This window comes from Anguilla rostrata, chromosome 12, assembly GCF_018555375.3.
Source record: "Anguilla rostrata isolate EN2019 chromosome 12, ASM1855537v3, whole genome shotgun sequence".
Lineage (NCBI taxonomy): Eukaryota > Metazoa > Chordata > Actinopteri > Anguilliformes > Anguillidae > Anguilla > Anguilla rostrata.
The window spans coordinates 34,385,270-34,406,265 of NC_057944.1; the positions used below are offsets into that span (position 1 = coordinate 34,385,270).

The 20,996-nt window shown below is 48.2% G+C and overlaps 1 protein-coding gene across 1 annotated transcript in view; it reads right to left on the reverse strand.

Annotated features, from left to right (window-relative positions):
• Positions 1-20,996, reverse strand: part of nbeab (neurobeachin b) — a 316,449-nt gene that overhangs the window by 294,160 nt on the left and 1,293 nt on the right. The gene's annotated exons all lie outside the window — the stretch shown is intronic.

Here is a 20,996-nt window from a genome sequence, read left to right on the forward strand (position 1 = left end):
CATGGAGTTCAGAGCACAAATGCATTCTGGGATATGGAGGCCACAGGGCATATATCATTGCTATATATCCAAAGGACGAGCAAAATCGCTTTTTTAATATAACAGAGAGCCGGGTGCAACAAAATTGCCTTCCAAGTTTGGATTTGCTCATTCTATGAGATAAATGCATAACCGGCTTAGTCCAGCATAGTCTGCTTTAAATTAGCTTTAAGTTTCGCCAAGGGACAGCAATAGGACCGAGGACAGAGTTACGCCACAGGCCACTCTTCATTACATTAGCATGTGGTTTGTTGATACACCTTGAAGGCGGCTTATTGCTGGCTACCAAAGTAGTGGTTTCAATAAAAAAAAAATATAGTTTCAAAAATTCTGGCACATGAGAATTTATATTCCTCTAAAAATATCAGTTCTCTTTTTGGAGAATGTCTATACTGATGGGATGCTGGCCATGCCTGGAAAACAGTTCAGCTTGTCCAGCTGACCAACTCAATTAAATCACTCTCATAGCGCTAGCCATCTGGGAGCTGACTTATAGGTTTTTAGATAAAGCTCTACGATACCCAAAAGGCATCGCTTTCGAGGATGAAAACCACACAGTTGTTTTGTTTATGTTTTTTTGGATATAAACAACCATTCGCTAATTATCTGCACAGCAATCAATGGCAGATTAGTCCAATGTTTCATAACAGGGGGAATGAAACAGGGCTGCACTGTTTATAGACACAGGAGGAGGGGGAAATCTCACTGAGCTATCAGGCTGCAGGGAGATGGTGATCACCGATCTGCGTCTGTGCCTTCATCTTCAGCTTTTATCTGGATCAGCGTCTCATATTGTTGAGACGTGGATCAGGGGAGGGCGAGATCGGAGCCAAGCAGCACCGACGGAGGGTTCTGGAACGTTAACCCGAGGCTGGAGATGGGAGAGAAAGTTCCCCTTGGCGCGCCCGATCGTTCTCCCACGGCGGTCCTCCCCCGAGCACAGCTTTTCCGGAGAAACAAAACGCCATCTGGGGCTGCCGGCGTCCGGATCAGCGGCGGGTATGAACTAAAAGCCGCCAACGAGCCAGCAGGCAAGGCCCGGGGCGCGGAGGAGAGCTGGCGCTAACGCTCACGCTGACGCAGACAGCAGCCGCGCCGTTCCCACGGTGATCGCGCCCGCGTTAGCGAGCGGCGGACGGCAAGCGGAGGCAGAGAGGAAGGAGAGAAAGAAAGGGGGACAGATATATATTGAGGGACACGAGTGAGAGAAGGGTAGACAGAATGAAAGAGGGAGAGTAAACAAAGAGGGGGCAGGAGAAATGGGCAGAGTAAGAGAGAGCAGAGGACAAGGCAGTATGCAGAGAGAACGGGGGATGCGGGTGGGGGAGGGGGGTAAGAGAGGCTGAAGGAAAGAGAAAAGTGGGGAGACAGGGAGGAGGCTGGGGGGAGATGAACAGGAAGTGACTGACGCATCACCAGTGGACAGGGTGGGTGGTGTTACTCACAAGGGTGATCTTTGAGCCCACAGTGCTATAGTGCCACTATATAGTGTTCACTACAGGCCTCACCCTGTAGTGAACACTATATAGACAGCACACAATGCACAGGAGCTCTCTCTCCCTCTCTCCCCCCTTTCTCCCTCTCAATCTCTCTCTCTCCCCCCCATTTCCGACCTCTCTCTCTCTCTCCACACAAAGCAAAGTAGATGTCTCTGTCACCCCTGTCACCCACTCACTCTCTCTCTTTCTCTCCCCCCCCTCACCCCCCAGCCACCAGCGCACACTGCTTGTGTGGGGATGCATGTGTCCACTCCCCCCACCCCCACCCCCCAAACTCCAAAGCCCGGATCACATGACGGGGGAGTGAAGCCGGAGAGATGCTGGCAGGGGTCCATGCAGATTACAAGCCCGTGTGCTTAACTGGGTGTGACGGCGACGCTGCAGCACTGCGCGCGGCTGCACCGAACCGTGAAATGGGTCGCCATCGTGTTCCGCCTTCCCAGATCCCCCCCACCCCCACCCCCCCTCAAATAAAACGCACTTGAGCATCACACTGCTGTGGGCACAACACAGGAAGTGACAGTTTCGCTGTTTTCCACTATCAACACGAGCACAACTTGAGCCGAACGGACATGTTTTTTAACATTTTTGGCTGCGTGCAAGATAAAGAAAAAACATGAGCACTTCATCTGTTTTTTTTAAGTATAAATTGTTCTAAAAAAAAAAAAAAACAGGACCTCACATGAAAATTATAACCCCTCATGTTTCATGCAAATAAACAAGCCTGCTAAGCTGTAATATTCAACAGAAATGCATTCAGGGCAGAGAGCAGCCTTTCAGCGCCGGCTGTCAGCTGCTTTCATTCCCCTGACATTCATTTCAGCCTCGCCTGAAACACCTTTTTAATTCTCAGCTGTAGAACGGGAAGAATGGGCAGGCGCAGATCCACAGAACCAACCGAGCTCGAGTTCATAAGAAAAATTATGTTCTTCCTGTCCTCACAGCCCCTTCTCCACAGTCCACACACACGGCCTTTCTCTGGTCCGCTACCCATCCGAGTTACAGGACATTACATTACATTACATTACAGGCATTTAGCAGACGCTCTTATCCAGAGCGACTTACATAACATTTTTACATAGCATTTTACATTGTATCCATTTATACAGCTGGATATAGGCCTATACTGAAGCACCTTGCTCAAGGGTATAGGCCTATACTGAAGTACCTTGCTCAAGGGTACAACGGCAGTGTCCTACCCGGGAATCGAACCTGCGACCTTTCGGTTACAAGTCTAGTTCCTTACCCACTGTGCTACACTCCGTCCATCTTTTACACGAGCCTTGAACGTGATGCTGGCACGACACGCACAGCAATTTATTTTGGCAAAATACAAAACTAGCAGTAAAGGAAACGGGCCAGCCTTTTAAATAGAGGAAAATTATACATCGGCAACAGTTGATGCTGTACAACAGCTGAAAGTAAAGGACAGAAGTTGGATGAAAACATGCAGTGATCTGCATGAAAACAATGCCAAAACGCTGTCCAAACTGGCAGTCGAGCCCTCAGTAAAAAGCCCTCTTCTGAAATCGGGGAAAATTCGTGGACCAATTAGGAGCCAGTACACAGACCCTTAGGGGAGAACACACCATGTCCAAGGCAGCACAGCCACCCTGATGCAACTGGGAGTAAAAAATAAGAGCGCAGTGACAGCACTTGGTCTGCGTTCTTTTTTTCAGTGCACTTCCGTGACAGCACACGGACGTGACTTTGTTACATGTTCAAATGCACCGTCGGACCTCTGAAAATATTTAGTTTAATGGGAATTCCTCTTTGAACCGTCTTCTTTGAGTTAGCAGTCTAGAATACTGAAGAATAACATGAGGTATGCCATAACATTGCTGGGTGAGACTGAAATTTAAAAAAATAATTCCTAGAGAGCTTGAAATAAAAATCCTCACAGAATCAACCGCATTCTTGTGGGGGGGGACATGCTGAAAAAGAAATGCGTGTTAAATTCAATAAATTCTCAAGACAGCAGGAGCATGGTGTATTGACTCACACAAAGAGATAAAAGAGACTCTAATTCCTGCCAAAATTCAAAATGACAAGATAATAAAAAATATCCAAACACTCTAATTTGTACATAACCCCCACGCTGGGGCTGTATTGGATTTCATCTTTGAGAGCCGTGGTGTCACATGACACGAGCGCACTTTAACAGTAATTGGGACTGCGCGTTGCGTACGTGCGCCAGACGGGGAGGTTTTTTACGGCTTCTTCTCGTGTCTGAGCCCGTCGGCCCAGAGGGGAACGGGCTGGGGGTCTGGAAAGGGGCGACGGGGAGCCGCTCCAGTTTGTTATTCTCAACAGAAGTGTGGGGACGATTAAATTGGGCGAGTGAGCACGTCCGCCCCGGGGGACCGACTCCAAACAGCCGCCCAGACCCCATACCTCCCCACCCCCCCCCCCCCACACCCCCCCGGGAGATCGATCTGCAATTGATCCCGCCCCTCTTCTGTGATGGATGGGTGAGGATCCCAACCAAGAGAGAGTCTGGCAGCAGGCAGAGGCCCTGGGAAGAGAGGTACTGTCTGGTTTGTTATTTGGGGGGGGGATAGGCTGACAGCGATTTAAACATCGACGGCAGGGGTGTCCCGTCTTATCCGAAAAGGGCCGGTGTGGGTGCAGGTTCCTCTTTTTAGCCCCGCACTACGACACCTGATTGAACCATTTAACCAATCGTGTTCCACAATCAGGAACCTTGATAATTAGAATCAGGTGTCGTAGCGCCGAGCTAAAACAAAAACCTGCACCCACACCGGCCCTTTTCGGATAACACAGGGCACCCCTGATCTACGGTCCCCGCTCCATAGCCCAGCCCGCTCCGAGACATTCCAGACCAGCATGCGGGCGGGCCTCCAGGCTCACCCTGCAGAGACAGAGTCCGTCCGTCCTCTGCGGCTCACACCTCAAACATCCGCACCACAACACGCAACATCTCCTCCGCTTCGTTCTTCTAACACAATCGCGTTAGAGAGTCATTTATCTCACGTGTTCCCCCGACTCGCTCCTTCATAATCTCCGTGACCTTGCAAAGTGTCTCACCACAGAGATTGCAGCCACATATTAATTAGGACATTATACATGTATTACTGCTCCCTGCCTGTTTTTCTCCATGAATAGGTGTCTTAATTTTAAAATTGGTGCATTCCATACCTCTGTAACCCAGCCCTCCTTCAGCCCAAAAAAAATTCCCAGTTACTGGACACCAACTCTCCCCAAGGGTTATGGGATTTTCAGTTGGTTTAGAGTGGATTAGACCCAGCATGCAACACCACACAGCATCAGGCTACTCATCAGGCCAGCACTGATATGCAGCTCCTGCCCTGCAGGGCCAAAAAGCCTTTGAATGGGGGGGGACAACAAATCAGAAAGACAAAAACGGAATTATACTATTATATATATATTTAAAATCACCAACATCATTTCAACCTTATTAACACAATATGCCACTTTAAATGTCTGTCATAAGGCGAGGCGGTAGAGAAACTGGGGCAGCATGAATTTTAAATGATTCCTGTGAAGAACAAAGACTGGGTACTCTCTGCAGAGGAGCAGAAGAGAGGAGGAGGAGGAGGAGGAGGAGAGGAAGAGACTCCCCTGAAGCCGTCGCTGGCTTGGCGAGGCTCGAGCTCTCTGCTGTAAACAAGTGCAGTCTGTGGATGTGCCCGCTATGATGTAATGCCTGCCACTGTACACACGGGCAGATCAGACCAGCACCGTGTAAACAGAGCTGATGTGTGTGGGGAATCTCTCTCTCTTTCTCTCTCCCTCTCCATCTCCCTCTATCTCTTTCACTCTTCCTGCCTCATCCCTCTCTTGCTCACTCCCTCTTTCTCTTTCAGTCTCCTGCCCCCAGCTCTAACTCTCTCACCGTCTCTCTATCCCTCTTTCTTGCTCTCTCTCTCGCTCTCTTTCTCCCTCCCTTCTTCTCCTTGCTCACTGCAGCAGTCCGTTCTTGCAGTGAGTCAGCGCGTCCTCCACCGAGCAGTGAGGGACTGTATGACCCCCCTGCCCCAAGGTGCCTCCCAAATCCCAGTCACATGACTCCCCCTGGAGGGCACACCCCCGGCAGGTGACAGCAGGTGACCTCAGAGTGCACTGCAGGAGGTGGGGGGGGGGGGTGTTTTCAAACACTCCTCCGCAGATGTTTCCAGGCCAGGTCATGAGGGTGAGAACGCTGCCTCCAACAGACTTCTGGCAGGATAAGGTACTGCAACATTTAACTGGCCACAGAATAAATGGGGACAGTTATTGACTCTATTGCCCTCTCGTTCCCCATACCTGCAACATTAAAAAACCAGAGGTTCAGCTCTGTTTTAAAATGTACGCATTACTTTTTTTTTTGTTGGTGCTCTTGAAAATATACACCGAGTCTCTCCAAAAACAACAGGATCTAAATATTACATGGTGCAACAAACCAGACTGACTAAAATTAGACGCGGACGGGCTTTAGATGCTGGAAGACACGACTGCATGCTCCGGGGGGTCCTGAGCAAGAGACAGACAGCGGGCGGCGCGATCCGGCTGGGACACAGCGAGAGAGAGAGAGAGAGAGAACGAGAGGCTGAGACACAGAGAGAGAGAGAGAGAGAGAGAGAATGAGAGGCTGGGACAGAGAGAGAGAGAAAGAGAGAGAGAATGAGAGTCTGGGACACAGAGAGAGATGGTAAATGGTAAATGGACTGCATTTATATAGCGCTTTTATCCAAAGCGCTTTACAATTGATGCCTCTTATTCACCAGAGCAGTTAGGGGTTAGGTGTCTTGCTCAGGGACACTTCGACACTCCCAGGGCGGGGATCGAACCGGCAACCCTCCGACTGCCAGACAACTGCTCTTACCTCCTGAGCTATGTCGAGAAAGAGAGAACGAGAAGCTGGGACAGAGAGAGAGAGAGAGAGAGAGAGAGAGAGAGAGAGAGAGAAAGAGAGTGAGACAACAGAGAGAGAGAGAGAGAATGAGAGGCTGGGACAGAGAGAGAGAGAGAGAGAGAGACAGAGAGAGAGAGAGAGAAAGAGAGAGAGAGAGAGAGAGAACGGGCGGCTGGGACAGAGAAAGAGAGAGAGAGAGAGGGGGAGCGGGCGGCTGGGGACGCAGCTGTTTTAATGGAGCCGAGGACCTCTCTGTTCCGCCAGGTATCCGTCAGACTAGCGCTGATCGCGGGGCGAAGCGAGATCAAAGTGGAGGTGAGCCGGAGAAGCCCTCGGGCGCCTCGCGTCTCCAGACACATTTCAAACCATTTCTCTTTGGAGAAAAAAAAAAAGTTAGGCGGGGGAAAAAAAAAAACTTGAAAAAAAAAAAAAGTGTAGCCATAAACCGCAGCTACACTGCACCGCGTTATGTCCGTCGTTACCAGGTCCTCGCTGCCACTGCAGGGAAGCAGGGATATCGAACTGCGGATCTCGAGACTTTATAAATACGTTTGTGGCGGAAGTATCGCTCGGGGGTAACCAAGACAACCCGAGCCAGTGAGGCACTAAACGCAAAGGGGAACGGGACCTGAAATTCACAGTGAGCAAGCCGACCCGGTTCCATCTGTACAAGTGATAAAAGAAGCACAGGCCTGTAGCCTCGAACCCGTATGGTTTACCAACCCCCCCCAACCCCCCCCGAACCCCCCCCCCCCCCCGCCCTTCCAGTCCAACCGCTTCCGTAATTCCGACTCAAAGGGATCAGCATTCCTGCCAGAGCAGAAATCCCATCTTTCACCCGGAGTTCTTGGAATAATTATGCTGCCGGATTTTAGGCCAAGACGATTCCCAGTTCCCCCCCTCACAATGGACTAATGCAATCTGGTCCGCGCAGACTAGATATATCAACAATAGCCCATATTGTGTAATGTGAGGGATCTAATAGAGCTAATCACTGGCAATGTGTGCATGTCCAAATACATCTACAAGGACACGAGACTTCTGAATGTGTGCATTAAGATAATAAGCCATTTATATGCCAGCATATTTTCATATTCCAATGATGTCACTTTCACGTGGACGGCCAGGCCTATGCGGAATTAACAGCGAGCATGCAGTCTTGGCGACAGCATATGAACAGACAAAGGCTTGTCCATCGTGTTTTTATTTTTGTCAAATTATTAGCAGACTGAAAAAAATACACGCCTTACTGCAACAGCAGAGAATAACACAACCACAGGAAGCACACAGCTCCACTCTTCCAGGTCAAACAACTCTTAGTTCAAGTGGAAAATGGCACTTCAGCCATCATTCCAGAATATCCCCTAAATGCTGGGTTGGGTCCAGATCTGGCAACCGAGAAGCTCATGACAACAATAAATAAGGTCAGTGGTGCGGCCATGTTCCTCAAACCAATGGGAGACTAACACTGCTTTGTGGAGAAGAGCAATGTCAGCTTGAAAGAAAAAAACAATTGACGTGGGTTTAAGATAACTTCGCACCAGTAAAAACAGCTGGCCTCGACCTTGCCGAAGGATAATTGTGCAACTTGTGGATTGTAAATCCAATGCCAGAATAATGCATTACATTGCATTACAGGCACTTACCCAGAGAGACTTACACAACATTTTACACTGCATCCATTTATACAGCTGGATATATACTGGAGCAATGCAGGTTAAGTATCTTATTGCTCAAGGGTACAACGGCAGTGCACTACCCGGGAATCAAACCTGTGACCTTTCAGTTACAAGCCGAGCTCCCTACCCATTACTCTACACTGCCGCCCATACTATTTCAGAACACTAGAATCCCTTGCTTTTTTCCCCCCTCAAGTAACCACACATCTATATCCACACAGTACACAATGTTAGTTTGATTTGATCTTTAAACAAAAATTAAGATTCAATCACGTTCTACATTATCCAACTTACAAATCAGCCAAACACTCACTTCTCAAGGACAGAAAAAAAAAAAAAATGTCATTAATATGCAACAAAGTATGAAATTTGTTTTTCGTCTCATCGGCTTCTGAGATACTGCTTAATTCACAAAGCCAACGTAGCAGCACATTTCCTGATTCCTGCACGGTCCAATAATGCGCACTATAAAGACTAAACAAAGCCCAGCTCTATTTGTGATTCTGTTCATTTTTTATTGCTTACTCCAGGTATTTGCTCTTTGTAATCGGCCAAAAAAAAGAGAGCTTGCTAATCCAGGCAGGCTACAGCTCTACAGGGGGCTGGTGGAAATCCAAAACTCATTATGAAGTTTCCTGCACTAAGCATAACTGACCTCGAAAATCAATGGCACCAAACCCCCCCTCCCCCAACTTGTGAGCACACACATACATACACACACATGCAAATACACACCCACAACACACACGTAGTATACACAAATCACACAAACATGCAAAGCATGCACATAAAGCACACAAGGACGCACATGCACACACACACACACGCACAAGCATCGCACACTGACGCACACCACACCACGCACACCACACACACACACTTCCATCCCAAGGCATCAGAGGGCAGAGGGAGCCGGTGACCGGACAAGTCCTCAAGGCAAGGACATCATCCTCGTGCTGTTGCCTGGATACAAAAGCAGCAGAGCCCCCCCCGTCCAGTGTGTTCACCAGACAACCCCGGATGACACGGGACAGGGAGCAACAACGTGCCGACTGACTCGACTCAGTCAAGCCCAATTCACTGTCACTTCCTGGCTGGACTCTGCATAAGGGCTCCAGTCATTAATAATAACACATTTAAAAAAAAGAAACAACATTAAGATGTGAGGGGTTTCGCCCAAATACTGTAAGAGACGGCATGCTATCGCCCAAAGGAGATCGAGTGTCCGCGTTTGAGCGGGTTTCTGCTCTGTGATAAATAAGGCCGTGTCTCCACTGAGGCAAGGTCGCCGTGTTTGACATCCTCCTGACTCCCTGGATTAATGTGGCGGGGACAAAGTGGCAGATCAGAATGCAATAAGACCGCGTCGCAACGCCGAGAGATATATCTATCAGCCACTCATCTGCCACCCTGTCACATCGCAGCCAGTGGGAGAAAATATGAGAAATATGACCCCGGGAAATGTTCTGAAAGCCTGCTGCGAATAAACGATGGTAGGAATTCAAATTCATAAAAAGCAGTCATACATAAAAAAATAAATAAATAAAAAACCGTTCGAATACGGAAGGCCTTTAACCAACGAAGTAGTGCAAAAGTTTAGACATTCAACATGATGAATGTTGCCACAAGCTCTGACGAAAAAAGGACCCAAAAAAAAAACAAAAAACATTTCAAATATTATCCCACACAGCCACAACAACCCCAGATCCTACTTCAAGCTAAAAAGGTACTTTTTTTGTTTTTTTTTTCTTCAGCTTAACTTCCTGAAGCAATTGAGTTTTTGTAAAGAATTAAACTCAAGCTCGGGAAAGTGAAAGCGAGCCAGCTTCATTATTAAAACTTTATCTGGATCGCGGCTTTCTTTCATCTCCAGACCGCTTTCCCCATGAAAAATTAGCCGCGCAAACGGCCTTAATGAGCTCAGATGGCGGCGGCGCGGAGCGGCGTCGTGCTACTGGCCTCGATCCGCGCAGCCTTTGTCCCCCCCGGAAGCGCGCGGTTCCCCAGCGGGCCGGGGGTGAGGCCATTTATCACCCGGTCTCAAGAGCTGCTGAGGACTGTGTGACCCTTACCTTACCTTACCTTCCCTTCCCTTCCCGGGCCGTCCCGCGGACGCCGGAGGCGCTGCCTGCCCCCCCTCACCGGCTCCTGCTGACCTGAGCCTCTCGTAAATCCGCGAATTCCAAATTCCACTCAGGCACCCTGACAAATATTTCGGGACGCCGGGCAGGTGATTCTGTAACCCTCGTTTTTACGAAACCTTGTGAGATCTACCATGGAAATCCATCGCTGAGCAAAGGTCATTTTCGCAGAAACGATATTTCATTAAATTATGAACAAGGACACCTCAGCCTCAGAGTGAGGTTGCTGGCATAGCAAAGTACTACTTCAAGAGAGCCTGTTATGTCCTTCCCTCATTTCTATATAACCTCCCAGGTCTCTTGACATGTGGTGAAAGGCTTCACATTTAATGTACCACACAATTGCATTTTCAATATACTAGTCTATCCCATAAACCCCTGTTCACCCAGTAAGAAAATACACCAAACCTTTGTCAATATCTTTTCCCTTTTCTGCTCAGTTTTTGCCGTTTCAGCCTCCCTTGCATTTATCTCGCGAGCCGGTGTGACTATTTCACACCCCGCGGGTCACGCAGTGTGACGGACGAGCGCCAGCTCCAATCAGGGAACGGCTGCGTCTGTCGGCGAGGAAGCCCGCGGTCTGCAGCTGCAGCAGGAACTGTGGGGCTACAGCAGGACCTGTGGGTCTACAGCAGGGCTGGCCGACCCAGGACCCGGAGACCCGCAGGGGCTGCTGGTCTTTTTCTTTTTTACTCAGCACTTCATTGATCAATTAAAGCAGTTGATTACACAGTTAACTCACCTCACCTGGCTTCTTAGGTCTAAAGCGGCTGTTTGCAATTAAGGTGTGAACAAAGGCCGGCAGACCCTGCGGCTCCCCAGGACCAGGGTTGGCCACCCCTGAACTCAAGGCACCATTGGCGACAGAAACAAGGCAGTCAATCATCCTTGCCCCCGCATAGTAACGGCAGAATCAGAGACAGCCATTTATAATTTGACGACAGGCAACGGTTTGACAGCAGCTGAACGCCAGACACCTCAGACGTGACGCCGTCGCCATCCCAACCATCAACGAGTAAAGCGGACGCTCAGACAAGGAAGAAAACGAGAGCGTGTGTGTATACTAGCGGTAACCGTTACACGTAACAATGTCTGCGGCATAAAACATCATTCTAAATGACAGGCGTCGGCACCAAACAACAAACTCTGTCAGCTTCCAGCGAAAAACACGCGTGAAATTCCCAGACGGCCGCCCCCGACACAAAGTCGCAAATTGTTTCTCCGTCGAAGTTTCCCGTTCTCACGCGCGACACCTTCCCGAGCGATAAAACCAGCGAGCGAAGTTAGAGCTTCGCTCGCAATCCCGCGTAGCGGTCGTTATCATAACACAGGCCATTTATCTGCTTAGCCCAACGCCTTATCCCCAGTAAATGACATGGCCTGAGCTTCTGCGCTAGCAGCTCACGTTTATGAGCAGAATAATCGCAGGAGCGGTCCAGGTTAAGTACTGTACTTACGGGCAAGCGTTCCGAAACTTTTCTGAGCTCACGGCAGACTTCACGAACAATTAAACTTTCCCCGTGGCCCAGTCAAAATGTAGCCCAAAATTATTTGCAAATATGGAATTAATACGTCACATCCATTTTCACCAATATTCTGAAATATATATATATATATATATATTTTTTACTGTGATTGTAAGTTTTAGTTTGTACCACCATTTGCTGAAAATTCTCCGGGTCCTGCAGGACTGTAGTACAGTGCACAGCTTCTGAAATACACATTAGAGCCAGGCCTGGCACAGCGCTCCACCTGAGGAACAAGCACTCGTCAGGCCACCAGAAAGATACCTCAGAAAACGCTCAGCACTCCACCAGCTCACTCGACTAATCAGCATTCCACATGACATCCATCGAGACCAGTCCTCCTGTTCCCCAGACCTCGTCTCAGCTGTTTCTCTGGTGGTGGTGCTTCTTCTCTCTCTTCCTCTCCCTCTCTTCCTCTCTCTCCCTCTCTCCCCCTCTCTCTCTCTGCTTCTCCCTCTCTCTCTCTCCTTCCCTCTCTTGTAACTTGGCGATCTTTCACAGGTGCCGTGTCCAGCCCGGCGCGATTAGCCATGCAAAAGCGCTCTCTCTCCACCGCGCTCTCTCCACCGCTCTCTCTCCACCGCGCTCTCTCCACCACTCTCTCTCCACCGTTCTCTCTGCCGCTCTCCTCCCTGACTGCAGAGGGCTGCCGCTCGGCTCTTTCCATTAAGTGTGATCTGCGAAGATATCAATCACACAGTCAGGCCTGGCCTGCATGTCCACATACACCACAGCACAAACAGCACCCTGTACTCTCACTCCTTTCTTATCTGGGGGGGTGTTGGTGCTGGGGGGTGGTGGGTTAATGGATTTAAAATGACTTATTTAGCCCAGGTGTGAATAAGGTATAGGAGGATTCATTCGGGAGTATTAAGTGGGCAAGGGAACAAAGACAGTTCTCAGCAATTCAGGGCCATAGAGTCAGTCATTTAAAAGCAATAGGCCGGTCTGTACATGTTGCAATTCCAAGTGACTCATGTCACAGACACACTGACAGCACATTTTCACTTCCTGGTGACTGATAAGGGACCGTTATAATCTCCACTCTCAGTAACAGCAGAAATGACCGATCTTTCTGCTGGTTAATATCGGGTAGGTAAACAGCCATGTGTAGGCTAGCTAATACAATGGCATTTAAACAAACATAACATAACATAACATCAATAAACAGGCAAACCTCAAACCGAAATTTAACCACAACAAAAGATGTTAGTAGCCCTTGGAAGAGTAGGTTTTATTTTTTAAAAATAAAATAAAATAAATAAATAAATAAATAAATAAATAAATAAAAGGAACTGCTTGCAATTACCAGTACTGATTGTTACATCAGGATTAGAACGTTCAGTTAAGAACATTCCGATCACGTATTTGTGACCTCGTACCTTAAAGGGTTAAGCAAGACCTTTTCAGAATTCCCCCGTGCAAACAGCGAAGGCAACCGGCTCGGCTCGGAAAAAGTGGACTGAAGTGATAATAATGACTGAGCATCATTAACTTGGCAGCATCTGCCCTGAGTACACGAGATACTGAGATGATTAATTAGATGTGCAGCCTGATCGTTCGCGGTTTGTTTTCTCCTCCCCCGAGGAGCCGCGCTGGTTTACAGCTTTTCGCCACAACAAAGCGATCCTTAATATTAATGCAGGGTCCCCAGTTGGGCGCGGGAGGGGGGAGGGGGGGGTTTGTGCAGAGTTGCTCATCTTTACACAGCGCAGAGCACAGTTCAGTGACCTTGGTGTTCTTGCAAGCCGTGCTCAGGAAACAAAAGGGCACGAAGACTCCCTGGGATTGGGCTTCCGCATGACCTCTACCGCCGACAGGAAGGTCCCCCGAGCTCCCAGCATCCTCTATGTGCACCAGCAGTGCCCAGCTCCCTCCCCACCCCGCTCTCAGGGTCTCTGCAAAAGTACACACCCCTGCACGGGCTCTCCAAACACGCTCTGTACACGCACACACAGACACACACAGACACAGAAGCACGCACACACAGACACAGAAGCACGCACACACAGACACAGAAGCATACACACACAGACACACACAGACACACACAGACACAGAAGCACGCACACACAGACACACACAGACACAGAAGCACGCACACACAGACACACACAGACACACACAGACACAGAAGCACGCACACACAGACACACACAGACACAGAAGCACGCACACACAGACACACACAGACACAGAAGCACGCACACACACAGGCACACACAGACACATATGCGCACACACACACACACCAATGCCCTCTCACGGACGTACTCCCATACTCACCAAAACACTCAGAAACCATCTCTCTCTCACTCTCTCTCTCACACACACATACACACACTGTGCTGTTTCAAATGTAGTCATGCGACCACTCTCCCAAACACACTCCTACACGCTTTCCCCACCCCCCAAACACTCCAAAACCCTGCTCCCACACACACTTGTATGATTGCAGTTCTCCACTACAGGCTCAGTAATTTACCCAGCTGATGAATGATTGGGGGGGGAGGGGGGGGTGATGGGGGGTGCGTGTGCACGCAAGAGTCACCACTGTCACCAGCAACAGTAAAAAATAAAATAAAATTTAAAAAAACCCAATACCACTAAAAGGACACCATTGCAGCAGTTTGGATTTGTGAGCTCAACAGCAGCAGTTGATGGATATTCCTTGCGTTAGCACCACATGCTAACATGCCCCCCCGCCCCCCCCGCCGCCACCCAGGGTTTACTGATGGAGCTCCTCTTCCCTCTGTGGTCTTCCTCCCTCCAGGCTGCTCCTCAGCCTCGGCTCCGGTGGCAGACAGGGGCCCCTGGCGTGGACGTCCAGCGCTAGCCGACCGCTTAATGCTACAGTAGCTGTGCTAGGACCCGACAGCGCGGGGCTGGAGGGGCCCACAAACAACCACTGCCCCCATCCCCCACCCATCCCCCCATCCCCCCCACCCCACCCCACCCCATTAAACGAACACTTTTTTTTCCTGAGCCAGGAAAAAACATCTCCCTCTGCGACGAGACTCAAAAATGCTCATAAATCATTAATCGTACTCACAAGCACAATAACAAAACGAAAACCTGGAAACATCCTTTCTGTCTTCCTCTTTTTTTTTTTTTAATTTTAGATCATCGCTGTAGATTGTTCTAACGAGTGCCAGTTATCCATTCCAAACAGCCCGCCTGTGAAAATATCAAAGCCTTCCTACAGACCCAGAGGTAAACTGCAAAACGTGCTTTGTTTCCACTCTACCCAGTGCACACACAATTCATAACTAATTCCACAGCCACCACACCGCGATCTTGACACGCTCATCTCCGCGTAAACGCAGACGGCATCTGAAAATAAGGCAGCCGAGACATAATCAGAAAATAATTCTGGCTTCTGCGTAGATCTCCTGTGAAGTGAATCTGATCGAGACCTGACTGGAGAATTCCCTAAACGGCTCTCCATTGCACTCTGCGATACACAAACACATTCAAAATGTATTTTTAAAAAACTGGCAGACTGCAGTCAGTTTATTAGTTCTTCTTAGACAGCCAAACAGATTTGGCGTCTTTGTGAAGTGTGTACAGCGTCTTCGTGTCAGTGTCTGTTAAAAAAAAAAAGCGATATACAAATAACATTGAATTCTTATAATGGTACGCCAACATATTCAATTCTAAATTCTGAATAAAAAGCAACGGTACTGAGAACATTCACGGAAATGATTCATGTTGACGAGGTCCTGTTTAAAGAAATTAAATGTGCTTTCAGGAAAAAAAGGTTTTGTTTTTCTTCTTCAAACAGGCAACAAGTCCTCAGTAAAATGCATCAGCAACTCTGTACCTCTGTGAATTTACCTTTCTGTGAAGTTTATAAATAACCCTCTTTTCCCCAAAAGCTACAGAAATAACTACAGTAAACTCAGACAGTCAGTTCCCCTTTAACAGAATGACCACAGCCTGCCCGGACCGCTTTTTGAAAGCATCGCTAATCCAATATTCCGGAGCGTCTGGCCGGAAGCTGAGCTGACACAGGTTCGTTGCAGCGGGAATTTGGCGACAATTCCCAGAACGGGGGGGGGGGGGGTTCCCATGGAAACGGCGCTGCGTTCGCTCAGCAGGGGCGGAAAAAAAGGTGTCTGGGAGGTGCCGGGGCCCGCGCCCGCCGGAACGTTCCGCAGGGGGGACGGCTGCAGTCGCGGTCGCCGCCTCTGCGCTGTAAGCTACGGCCGTGCGCGAGAACACGGAACACGGAACGCGGAACACAACACACCGCCGTTAATCTCCCGAGTCGTAACAATGACTAGGCACACATCCCAAAACCTGCCAGAACCGGAGCACTGAGAGAGTACTGCAGGGAGGGAGGGAGGGAGGGAGGGAGGGGCAGGGGTTTTTGGGCACTGCCCTCTAAGACCCCGTCACTGTAGGTTTCTGGGTTCAAATCTTTGGAGGTCCAACCCTGTTTACACAGTCGTTAGCAGAGCTAATAAATTCCCGATGATGGACTGGCCGAATGGAAGACCTGGAGGAAAAGGGACACTACTGGCATAAATATAACCAGGCACCGCCTTCCATGGACTCCAGACAAGAATAGCCGAGCCGAGAACGAAGAATCTCATACCGTTTAAATGGCAGACGTGCTACAGCCCCAAACAGACATTAGCTGCTGCTGTCGCACAAATGAAACACTGCACACAGCAGTGCAGTAACAGCACCAGTGTGTTATTACCATCGGGAAGAAGAAATAATCAACAATAAAACTGGGGATGCTAAAGGCTACCTATTCGGAGGTGCTTCAAACACAGAACTCTTTGCAAAGTAGCGTACAGAGATAAATGGTTGCATTCGAATCAACAGCCCAACAACCCCCACCCCCCTTGCCAGTACTTTCCACGAAGACCAACGTTCATCTTACCTCGAAAATAAAACAGAAGCAGCCACACTGCACCTTAGCATTACCAGCACAAATGAACAGAAACGATGACTCACACCGCTCAACTGCATAACAGGAATCACTACCACACTCAGCAAGCTTCCCCAAACTGAACACAGTGCTTGAATATCCTTCAGCCATTCTAACGTGTTCAGGAACTTTCTGCTGTTTCCCAGTCTTTGAACCTGGTAAATGCGTTCTTTGAAATCTAAAAATTCAACCATGATTAAAACGCTCCATGTAATTCACCTCTCTATGCAGCCATCGAGCGTCTCACGCCCCCCACCAACAAACACACACTCGCCACCGCACACACGCATCGACTCCAGACCACACGCACCACGACACACAAACACACACATCCACAGCACACACACAAAGCACACCACAACGCACTCACACCTCACTGCAGCCTCTCACCGCACACACAGCCACTGCACACACACACACACCACACCACACACAAACAGCCACGCACACACACTCTCACACACGCACACGCGCACACACACGCACGCACAGAGACACGCACACTCACACACACGCACACACAAACACACACACTCACTCACGCACACACACACGCACTCACACACTCACACCACACACTCACACGCACCCATACAGCCACCCACACACACCACACAACAACGCAGCACACACCAGCACCACACGCACACACACGCGCACACACGCACACACACGCACACACCCTTCCCGGCGACAGCGAGCTTCCTCGGCCTGAGGGAGCGCGCGTGGGAGCGCGGCGGCGACGACAGAAGGACATGGGTTCCGGCCTTGAGTCCTCCCGGTTCCCATCCCACGCGTCACACACACACACACACACACACGTCCCGCTTCCAGCCTGGGGGTCATCAAAGCACCCGCTGCTCAATAAACACCGTCACCTGGAGAAGTAATTACATGGGCAGCGTGCTGAGGGGGGGGCCATCACCGCTTGACACCACCTGTCACACCGGCTGACCCCCCCCGGATGTCCCAAGACAGGGGGGGGGGCTGAGGGGAGCGCTCATCAAACAAGCTGCTTCACCTGCTTCCACAGCCTGCTACACAGAGGCAGCCAGCTCCAGCCTGCACCAAAGCACCGTCCAGCCAAGCATTTAAAAAAAAACCTCCAGTTCAGACAAGTCAGTTCAAGGCAATATCCTTTGTGAAATAGCCTACGGCCCAAATTTTTTTTTTTTTTTTTTTTTGTTGTGGTTTCATTTTAAAAGTCCACTTCTTCCCCGCAAAATTCACACACACAAAAAATATTGACTTTGAGTTTTGTGTTTTATGTGGTGGGGAAGGAAAAAAAAGAACGAACGACACCACACGGGCTCACAGGGGCCGCTGAAAATTACTGCCACACAGTCCAACTTAACCACTGAATGAAAATTACTCGTAAAATGTGCTTCTACTCCCCAAGCAAAGCAACAGTCCCCCGACGGTACAGCCAAAGCCGCGAGTCCTTTAAAAATGATTTTTTTTTTTTTTAAAACGGCTCGTACTTCAGACAGCTGAACTCCTGCCTCGGCCAGGCTGCCCCGGAGCCAGGCGCCGTTTGCCAGGACAGCCAGCTCCGGCGATCGATCACCGCGTTTCACCACGATGACAGATTTTTTTTTTCTGCTTAACGACTGAAAACGCAATGTTCTGCATTAAGAGTCCCGCTGTAAAGCTGCCCACTGTATGGTCTGGGCCCACAGACTGGGGCTGCGTGCTGACCGCACAGAATTGTGGGGGGGAAAAGACAGGGCGTCACAAACGCAGTCATTCCCAGAGTTCACCTGCTCGTGGAGACACCAGGGTGCCACCAGGGATTTTGGGCCCCATGAACAGATCTCACATTGGACCCCGCCAAACTTGGACACGGTTATTCCAATTAGTCATCATCAATGTGAAGCTTTTTGTTTGTTTGTTTTTGCTTGTTTGTCTGGTCACAAATGGTGCTGGTTATGCTACAGTTGGAACATTAGATTTTGTTTTTTTCTTGGATCAGTTAATACAGTTGTTCGTTTTTATAGATTTCTTTATAAAATTCGACACTCTTCCAAATGCAAGTCTTTCCTTAAATTCGATGCAATCAAATATATTAAATACAGCTTTTTATACCTATGCTAGAAAAGCTGATATGATTTTAAAAGGTTGGGAAATTCATGGATATACTGCATACTGATTAATTTTCTAGATGACCTGATCTAGAAAGAAAACTGTGACTTATGTAAACATGCAATAAGATCAAACAACACAGAAAACTGTTTTTAGTCCCTTGAGAGTGAAAAAAAAACCCATTACAAATCAACTTACTTAATTGCATACTTACATTTTTTTTTTTTTTTTTAATCATCTATAATAAACAATCTGTGTTGACAGTTGTGACAGAGTCCTCATTTATCCTACTAAAAAAAAAAGAAAACACAGAATTTTAAATCTTGTACAAGCAGGGGAATGCAGTACATTTCTTTAATCTAAGCCTATGAGATGAAGACTCGAATCACAGCAAGGGCCGCTGTTCCACACTGAGCATTAAGAAGTTAAACACTGAGAAATAAATAAGCACCATCCCACCAGTGGGATATAGAGCCTGCTCCATTCCTTCAAGGAAATTACACAAAGCCTTCCCAACAGGTAATACGCCCTGTTAAACGCCAGACAGCAGCGAAACAGATCACAGGAATTTATTGCTTTCATACGTTTAACGCTGCACTAAACGCGCACGAGGGGACCTTTCAAGCTTAAAAAAAAAACTCGTTAAAATTATGCTAATAAAGAACATTGCGTCACTCAGTGAAGAGAGTGCCCTGCAAAGACAAATTTTAAGTTTGACTGGTTTCTAAAATACCCCCAATTTATTAATACAACACGAGGACCACCTGAATATACTTGCACTGCCTTCTTTAAAATACAAGTATATTCTGACTTATTTTAAATGATAAAAACCCAATAAAGATATAATATTCCAATAATTATTTCCTGTCATTCCATAAAAGCATTTGCTTCGATTAAAAACATAGGGCATAGGGTCTGTAAGGGGATATACTATAAACGCCTGATGAGCAGGTAGCTGCTAACTGTAAGCTCATGTAAAATTTTATTTAAAAACATCCAGGTTGTGTGACGTGAACCAAACACATTCTGTACCATGCACGAACACAGACCACACTGTGGTTTGGGTTGGGCATCTCGAGTAGCCTACGTCCTGTCCCTTCAGAATGTTCTCTAAAGAAAAAAAACAGACTATTGATTACCACATCGCCTGCGAGGCATTCAACCTCAATCGATACAGTCCCAAGGCACCAGTTGTGGTTTCTTTAATTCTCCGATAATATGTGGCTTTGCCAAGATTTCAGCAAAGGCACAAAACTTTGAATGATACTGTAACTTGTTTTTTTTTTCCAGTAATCTACACGGTGTTGCTTTTCTCTAATATTACGCTCTTTCGAGCACATCTGTTAGCTAGTTCTGAATACAGCAACACCCCCCTTGCATTCACGGCTGTTCCCTCGCAGTGAAGACCATAACCACAATTCTCGCCTTTGCCGCTGTGTGCTGCAACATCTTACTTAATATGTACAAGTATGATAGTATTTGCAAAACAATTCAATGACGGTGACTCTTTTGGGAACAACCAGGTTATCTGGCTTACTGTATTCTCATATCAAGAAAACAAAACGTCCCGTAGAACACATAACGGTTTCAGGATTGTTCATGTAGTTCTTGAGTAGTGTGTTGGTAATCGTTGTCAACATGAACTCGCGCCAGCATGCGCTTTCACACATTCACACACACACACGGTCCGCCTAGTACAGAATCGCAGTATATTCGGAGAATGACCCTTGCATATCCGCAGTAGTGGTAGGGTGAGCACTTTACCAAGGTGCTGTGCTTTGCCTTATAACGTTATAATGAGGACGAATTGAAGTCATTAATCTAACAACTTATACAACCCTGCCTCTCGAAGCACTTGACAAGCGATATTATAGTCTTCTGCACTGTTTGCACCGACGAAGTCACACGGTAATATTTAATTTGGACGACACATTATCTTTGCCTGCAACGGATTTCTGGGTTCAACCAACACACTCAAGCCAGGCGCAGGACAAGCATGAAACACGATTATGATACGTTTAGCTCCGAAGTCCAAAACATTACTGGGTGAAAGTACCTGAAAACAAACGCAATGCATCAGGACGACCAAAAGTAGCAGTTTGCATAGCTAGGTCATGTACAGGAATCTTTACTGTGTAACGCATGAGGAGAATGCATAGCAGAATGTATAGGCTACGTATGATAGCTCCCTAAAAACCTGTTTTCAGTTTTC